Source organism: Marmota flaviventris, chromosome X (assembly GCF_047511675.1).
Source record: "Marmota flaviventris isolate mMarFla1 chromosome X, mMarFla1.hap1, whole genome shotgun sequence".
Lineage (NCBI taxonomy): Eukaryota > Metazoa > Chordata > Mammalia > Rodentia > Sciuridae > Marmota > Marmota flaviventris.
The window spans coordinates 35,623,123-35,632,078 of NC_092518.1; positions in this window are offsets into that span (position 1 = coordinate 35,623,123).

An 8,956-nucleotide genomic window follows, 5' to 3' on the forward strand; every position below is an offset into this window, starting at 1 on the left:
TCCCAAAGTTCCCAGATTGATGCTGTCAGAAGGTTCTGAGGACCTTCAGGAAGAGGCCACTAGTGGAAGTTTCTTAGATCATTGGGGGCATGCCCTTTAAGGGGACTGTGAAACCATAGTATTGCTCTCTGCTTCCTGGCTTATGAGATAAGCAATTTGCTCTGATATACAGTCCCCACCCCTGCCATGTGGCACCTCAACAGAGGCCCTAAGCAATGGGGTTGTCTGATCTTGGACTGGAACCTCCAAATCCATGAGCTAAATAAACATTTTCTCTTAAGAATTTAATTGCCTATGGTATTTCACTGCAGAAATGTGAAGCTGACTAACACCTAATATACTGTCTAAAAAATACTGACAATACCAAATGCTTACAAAGTTGTGGAGAAACTAGAATATTCATCACTAGTGGGACTGGAAAGTGCTATGCCATATATTGACAGTTCATTCCTTTTCATTGCCATTATTTGGGAGTTTTCTTGTGAAGGAAACATATATTTACCATGTGATCCAGAAATCTTATTACTTGGTATTTACCCTAGAGAAGTGAAATCTTATTCATACAAACGCAGCATAGAATCTATATATTAGCTCTATTTCTTTAACTGTTCCAAACTGGAAACAACTCATAAAAGTTAAATGAACAAACTATGATATACTCATGGAATGGAACACATCTTGGCAATGAAAAGGAATAAACTATCAATATATGGCACACCACCCATGAATTTCAAAGTATTAAGCTGAATGAATGAAGCAAGTCTGTAAATGTTATATATTGTGTTATTCCATTTATGATACATTCTGAAAAGACAAAATATCAGTGGTTGCAAGAGTTGGGAGGGGGATGCAGGTATGACTCTAAAGGGAAACATTAGATGATTTTGGGGTGGGAATGATAAAACTGCTCTATATTCCAATTGTGGTGGTGGATTACACAGATTTTTTTTTTTTTATTTGCAATACTGGGGATTGAATCCAGGGAGATTTTACCACTGAGCTATATACTCAGCTCTTTTAAAAAATGTTTTTTATTAGTGCATTATAGTTATACATTGTTATATATAATAGTGGGGCTCATTTTCACATGATCATACATGTATGGTATATAATTTGCTCCATTTCAGTCCTCAGTGCTTCCCCAGCTTTTCTTATTTTGAGACAGAGTCTTGCTAAGTTGCTCATGCTGGTCTCAAACTTGTGACCCTTCTGCCTTATCCACCCAAGTTGCTGGGATTACAGGTGTGTGCTAGCATGCCCAGCCACAAATCTAAACATGTTAGAATACATAAAAATGGGGGCTGGGGCTGAAGCTGGGGCTCAGTGGTAGCGCACTTGCCTGGTATGTGTGAGGCACTGAGTTCGATTCTAAGCACCACGTATAAATAAATAAATAAGTAAATAAATAAATAAATATCAACAACTAAAAAAAAAGAATTCATAAAAATGCATGCCAAAAGGGAGAAGGGGGATGAAAAAAATGATGTGGAACCTTTAGTTAATTAATAGTCCTTCCCAGCAAGTTGTATTTAGTCCTTTCAATTCCCCCCACTAAAAGACTTGAAGATTCAGTGAATAGTTACCTATATATTTTGTCTTGATCTCAAATATCTATTCTGCTTGTCCAGGCCTTTCAGTTCAGAGAAATTGGAGATGAGGTTTTATTTTCCTTTTCAAAATTCTAGCTTCTTTCTTGATACATGACATAGAAACAAAATTATATGGTACTTCTTTTACATAATGCAAGTCCCATTTTTCATGACATTTTCTTATTTAAAAAAAATTGTACATGCCCATTGAATCTTTTAGTTTCTCTCTCACTTAAGAAGTTTTACTTCTTTAAATGGAATTTTGTGACCCTTGAATTTCACAGAATGTTTGAAACTAAAAAAATATATACAATTATAAAAATTGTATTTTTTATAAGTAATAACAAAGTCATATTTTAAGGTAGCCAAAATAATTTTTAAAATAACATTTTTCTAAAGAGTTTGAATCTATAAACAAAATGTAATATTTTTCCCTATGTTTTAGACTAATTTCCTTAAAACAACAGTATGGTTATTTCCTCCCTTACCAACCCATTTGTTTGTTATAGGTGGTTTGGTGTTACATTCATTTTGAAATAAATTTACATAGTAGGAATTGTCAAGAATTTAGGAGAATTACCCAAAGCATACCAATTTGTTGAAAACAACATGAAAATTAAGATTCTTTCCCCCCTCAGTCTTATACCGACTTCAACCTTAAAATAGAAGTATCATTGGAATAGTTTGCCCAGTCATATTTTGAAGCCTGCTCTGTGTGGATCTGCCACCCATTGAACCTTAATAAATACTTTATTGAACTAAAGAAGTAGAGCTGGTCATTGCAATCCTCAGTTAAAGGTGCCATTTTACTTCATCACATCACTGCCAAGTATCATCATTGCTTTTAAAACTGCATGTACTCAATAAAGTCTTCATGAATTAATTGCCTGAGTAAATACAATTTTCCCATTACTATGTACAAACATAAAATGTACTTTGACTTTCCACTAATTCTTATATAATTTCAATAACTCCTTACTTCTACATATTGCAAACACCTGAACATTATGCTTATTCATTCAGAAAAAAAATGTTTATTGTTTAATTATCTATTGTGTCATAAACATATTTAGTCTATCATAGTGGTGCACTGAAATAAATTAATCATATTTCAAAGGAAGTGATGATCTGCCTCTCTCTTTTAAGCTTTGTTCCATTCATAAACTTCATACCTAAATGCTTTCAATGGCTGATTTCCTAATGGTGACTTTATGTAACTGAAGAGGCAAAAAACTTTTATCCACATTTTATAGCTGTGACAAGATATGCAAATAAATTAAGAAATCATATTTCCAGTAACACAATTATCTACTATCTGATCTGAATTTAACAACACTATTCAAATATCCAATCTTTAAGACATTTAAGATTTCAACAGAATAAAGCCCTTAATATTGCTTTGATTATCCTAACACACAGCAGTTTCAGGACAGTAGTTGGTTTAAGAAAAGAACTAGTATCAGGATATGATAAGGGTCTTTGAAATAGGTTTGCATGATTTCTGAATGCAATCTTACCTTCCCAGAAAGAGAAACAAACAGCTAGGAGAAACCAATTGCAATAGATCCTGATCAAACTTGGCATTTACTTCAAAACAGATTTTCTCTCCACAAACCCCAACCAACATTTAACTGGTGTGTTGAATGGAGCATATTGGAAAGTTTTCTATGTAAAAGATATTTTCAAAATGAAAAGTAAGTGAGGGATGAAAACAAATCAGCTATAATTTAAAACTTTGTGGCCATATGTGAACTGAAGTATTTCTGACCTTCAGAGATAAGTTTTCAGTTAGAAGCAAGTGTCATGCTATGCATATTGGAGATTTGCAGAGTGAGGGGCAGACAGATTTCATGATTTTATCACAACTACTACAAAACATTTGCAAATGTTGGCCAGTATCTTTTCATTTGAATGTCCTCTCTGAATTTCCCTTAACTTAGTAAACCCAGATTTTATTTTATAATAGCAGTGTGTGTTTTTCTTTCTAAGCTGTTTCTCAAGCTTAGGAGAGTGGCCATACACCCACACATTATTCATTGTGCTTCAAGGTCTCATAACCCAAGACAGCAAAGTTGTTTTGTTTTTCTTTTCAGAACTCATCTCAGCCTTAGCATACAGGAAAGCCTCTATATTGCTACCAGTTCTAAAAAGATAATTAGGCAATGATCACCGGGTAGGCATGTTAAATAAATCCCTTTGCTTTGCTTTTTGCTTGTGCAAGATTATCACACCTTTAAGAAGGAAGACTGATTAAAGGAAATTATGGAGATAGGCATTTTATTCATTCAATACAAGGGGCTCCAAAGGGTTTGACCTTTCACTTGGATCTGAGGAATGCTAACAGGGAAAGCATCTTTCTCTCTCTCTCTCTCTCTCTCTCTCTCTCTCTCTCTCTCTCTCTCTCTCTCTCATGCTCTAACAGTAGTTACCAGAAATGTGATTTTTATGTTTTCTCCACAATGCCAGATATTGATTCCTAAGCTTTTAAAGAAATCTTTTAAAAATTCTCAGTCCTTAGAGGGCTTATATTTTATGCCTAATTACTTGACATCAGCTATTTTATCCTATTCTAATTTATTTCATATAAAGTTGTGAAAATAAACACATGCCTTAAATGTGGTTTGTATTACTTTGGTACCCCTCAACAGTGGACTCTGAGGTGAGGACATGGGTGAAAATTCTCTATCTTAGAAGTGAGCATAGGAAACAGAAGTTAGGAATTGACGATAAAAGAAGAAGCTAATGAAGTACATGCTTATGAACATGTTACCACCATGGGAAAGTGGAGCTTAATCTTGATAGGCAACCTCAGAAATATCATTTGGAACAGACCTACCAAGGACTGCAGTAGAGACTAGGGATATAAAGTATTTATTCAAAGATTCCATCCTCATTAGTTGTGTTTGTCTCAGATGGCATAAACTCCTCCATATTTCCATTTCATACCTGTAATGTAGTAACCTGAGCTTCCATAAAGAAGAGTTTTCAGTTAGAGAAACACAGATAGGTGCTTGATTTGGTAAAATAATGAGCAATGATAATTGTCTTCACTTTCAGCTGTAAGTAATGTGGGCCAAAGAAACATGGGACAGGGCATCCCAAATGTCTATTCATACTTTCTTCTGCATCTGGAGGTTATTTAGTAGAAATTATTGACATAATCATGCAAAAAATAATGGGTTTTGAATCATTAAATTTGACCTATACAGAATTGTGCTATATTTTTCCAAGGTTTAAGTGTATCCCACAGAAATTCATGTGTGGGAGACTTGGGTCCCAGGGTGGTGGTATTGAAGTGCTGTAGAACATTTAAGAGATAGTGCCTAGTGAGAGGTCCTTTGGTAACTGAGGATGCTACCCTTGAAAGGGAACACTCATCTCCTGGAGTCTGTTCTCATGTGAGAGAGCTGTTATAAAAGCCTAAGACTGACTGGAGTCACTCTCTGTCTTCATGTTTTGAGATATGATTCCTTTCTTCCACTTGTACTCCCACCATTATGCCATGAGGTCCTCACCAGACCAAAATCGATCCTAATGTCATGCCCTGGAATTTTTAGAACTGTGAGTAAAGTAAACCTCATTTATTTATAAAGTGAACCTGTCTCCAGTATTTCATTTTATTAATAGAATGCAGAATAACACAAGCTGGTTCTTGATAAATGAGCCCTGGTATTATTACAAAGCTTTAATGTTTAAAGAAGTTGCCAGGGGTTATTTGATTCATGTTTTACCCGTATCTACAGGGTTCCATTTGGACCATGAATCAGGGTTAGTCCTACATCTGAGTTTATTGTACAGAGGTAATTATCTTTCCGTCAACTGCCTCTCTTTTCCTTGATGACATACTATTTAGCAAGTGTAAGGTACTAATCGAGGAACTCTTATCCTTTCATGATTGCTTCTTCAGGCTGGAATTGTTGCCTAGTGCCTTAGTTATTTTAAATGATACCTCACAAAATAGCCCTAAGAAACTGTTACTTTAATGTAGGTGTGATCCGAAGAAAGTTGTCACATATATTGCTCAATGTCTTACTCAGAGACCCCTCCCACACACAAAAATTATTCATACCTGAAAAGTTTTTTTTTTTTTTTTTTACTGACACCAAAACTATAACATCTTTTCCAATACCAATTCTCTGATTCTCTGACAACAACTGGGTATTCAACAATTCAACTCAATTTTGACACTAATTATCTGGAATTAGCACAGACTCTACAAGATAAGGGCTCAATCACGCCCACAAGGCTGCACTCACTTCAGATGCCAGTCACAAGTCCAACATTTTCATCCATACCTCTGACTGACATGCTATAAATGTGAGGGTTCTCACAACTCCATTTTCAAGCTCAAAAATCTACCAGAGGGCTGGGGATCTAGCTCAGTTGGTAGAATGCTTGCCTCGCATGCATAAGGCCCTGGGTTCAAGCCCCAGCATCTCTCTCTCTCTCTCTCTCTCTCTCACACACACACACACACACACACACACACACACACAGTAGCAGAATATCTCACAGAACTTGGGGAAGAGCTTTCATTACTATCAAAAGTTTGTTAGAAATGATGCAATCCAGGAACAGCCAAATAGAAGGGATGTGTAAGGCAAAGTATGGAGCAGGAGAGGGACACAGGACTTCCATATATTTTCCAGGTATACCACATTCCCAGCATCTCAATGTGCTCACCAAACTGAAAGCTCCCTGGACTCTATCATTTAGGAAATTATTTGGAGGTTCCATTATCTAGGATTAAATTGTTGACAATTGCTGAAAGAACCCAATCTCCTGTCTCCCTTTCTCTAAAGGTAGAGGGATGATGGGCCTGGAAGTTCCATCCCTCAAATTGTGACATGGTCTTTTCAGAAACCAGCACCCATCAGGAAGCGATCCAACCACCAGTCATCTCATTAACATACAAAAGACACTCACCACTCAGGAGATTCCAAAGGTTTTAGGAGCTCTGTGCCAGGATGATGACCAAAAATGACCAAATACTTATTTTGCATTGTACTATAAATACCTTCATATCAGGTAAAATGTTGATACCCTAGGGTAATTTTTTTACACTGTGGACAAAACAAACTATGAAACTTAGGACATTGCCATTTTTCTCTTTGGTCATTAAGAACCTTAATGCTTGGCTGGAATTGTATATCTCAGTGGTTGAGCACTTGCCTAGCACATATGAGGCACTGGGTTCAATCCTCAGCAGTGCATAAAAAATAATAAAATAAGGCATGGTGTTCATGTACAACTACAAAAAATAAAAAAAATAACCTTAATGCTAGTGCTGGTAGTAGTGGAGTATATGCTGAGCATACAGAAGGCCTGGGCTCAATACCCAGAATTAAAAATAAAATAAAACCTTACCCCAAAATTTTAGATTATTTATATTTTAAATCCTCATCTTCTCCACAGATTCAATTTTTAAAAAATTAACTAGCCAAATACAAATATAGTCTTTATGAAAATAGATTTATACAGTAACAGTTGTAGAGAATTAAATGTTAATATTCCATTTAATGTGTTCCTAATGCTCAATAATCTCTCCTAGGTAAAAGTAATCAACATTTAGATGTATGCCTTTCCAGTTCTTTTCTATGTATATATAGAAAATTATATTTATATATTTACATTAATGAATATGAATAAAATCATGCTATTAATGTTCACAAATATATGAGCAATACAGGTATATTGTGTTTCTTGAATTTGTTTACATTACAACATATTAGATATTATTCCTTGTCAACACATACAGGACTTTCTCACATTACATGGTATAACAAAGTAAGGATTCTTCTTAAACTGATTAACTATTCTTTAATAATAGGTATTGAGATTATTTCTATTATAATATATAATAGTTATAATAACTACTAATATAAATGATTTTGTAATTCTGTATAAGACAGGCATATATTATCCAGCTTTTCCTCACTGACAAAATACCTGAGAAAAACAACTAAACAGAGGAAAGGTTTATTTTGGCTCATGGTTTCAGTCCATGGTCAGCTAGATTCCTTGCTTTCAGGTATGTGGCAAGGCAGAAACATCATGGTGAAAAAGCACAGCGGGGGGGGGGGGGGGGGGGGAAATAGCTGCTCTCCTCAGGGCATCTGGGAAGTAGAGATGAGAAAAAGAGGAAAATTCCAGAGACAAGATATACCCTTCGGGGGCACATTCCCAGTGATCTGCTTCTTCCAACTATGTCCACTCTCCTACAGTGTCTACCATGACCAAGCCTTCAGCACATGAGCCTTTGAGGGACATTCTGAATGCATACCAAAAAAGGCATAAAGTTAAATATTTGAGGTTGATATTTAACATGTTTTTCCAGAACATTTTGAGTACTTTGTAATGTCAAGAGAATTTGAGTCTCATCTCTATTAAGTTAGAACCTAGACAAATTGTCTCCATATATTCCTTTCAGCTAGTAGGACACAATTATGTGACTTAGACATGCTCATGCTAAAGTCTGATTTAGTGAAAAGTAGGTTTCAATCTTAACCCATTTTCCTAGACAGGATCAGATCAAGGTCATATAAATGTCAAGAAAGATAGCAGCCGGGAAGTTGAGTTGCTGGTGCAGTAGTGACTTCAGGGCTGAGAGTAGCAGTTACTTGGGTCAACACTAGTAGATAGCAGCTGTTCAAGCTGCAGCATGCAGAATTTGGTGGCAGGAGGGAAAACAGCTGTGTTTTCTTCATTATCTAATTCTGTAGGTTGCTTTCTGGCATTGGTCATGAAAGCTTAGCCTAAGATATTCTCAACAATTCTATGAGCTATCTGGTTCCTTTAAAAATTCCTTTTTGCCTATTCATCTAGCCAGCTTCTGCTATATGCAGCAAAGAATCTGGAAAGATGCAGAAATTGGAAGCAGAAGTTGTTGCAGGCAACAGAACCCTTGGAGAAATAAATGGGGAGTTTTGTGATTGGTTATCTGGCATGGCAGCCATGGAAACCTGCTGCTCAGCTCTCCTTCAAGAGAACCTGCTGTGTGAGCAGTGAGCAGAGTGATTGACAGCTTCCAGCTGCTGTTCCTCTCAGCCAGTGCAAGAGCATGGCAGAGACAATAGGGTCAGCTCATTCCTGCTTCAATCCTGGATTCCTACAAGGAGCAACTTTTGATTTGGGGACTCCCCATTGGTCAAGGGGAAAGTTTATCAGAACTGCTCTGCAGATTAAAGATCTTCTTATCCAATTCTTCCTTCTTTTTGTTCTTACTCCCATCACAGACTGAAGTTTCTCCATTCCTATAAATGCTCCCTCTGCCTCTACTCCTATAAATTTATTTATCATTTTCCCCTAATAAATCACTCCTGATCTTATCTCAGCATTTGCTTGTCAAAGGAAGTGACACTGGTGGT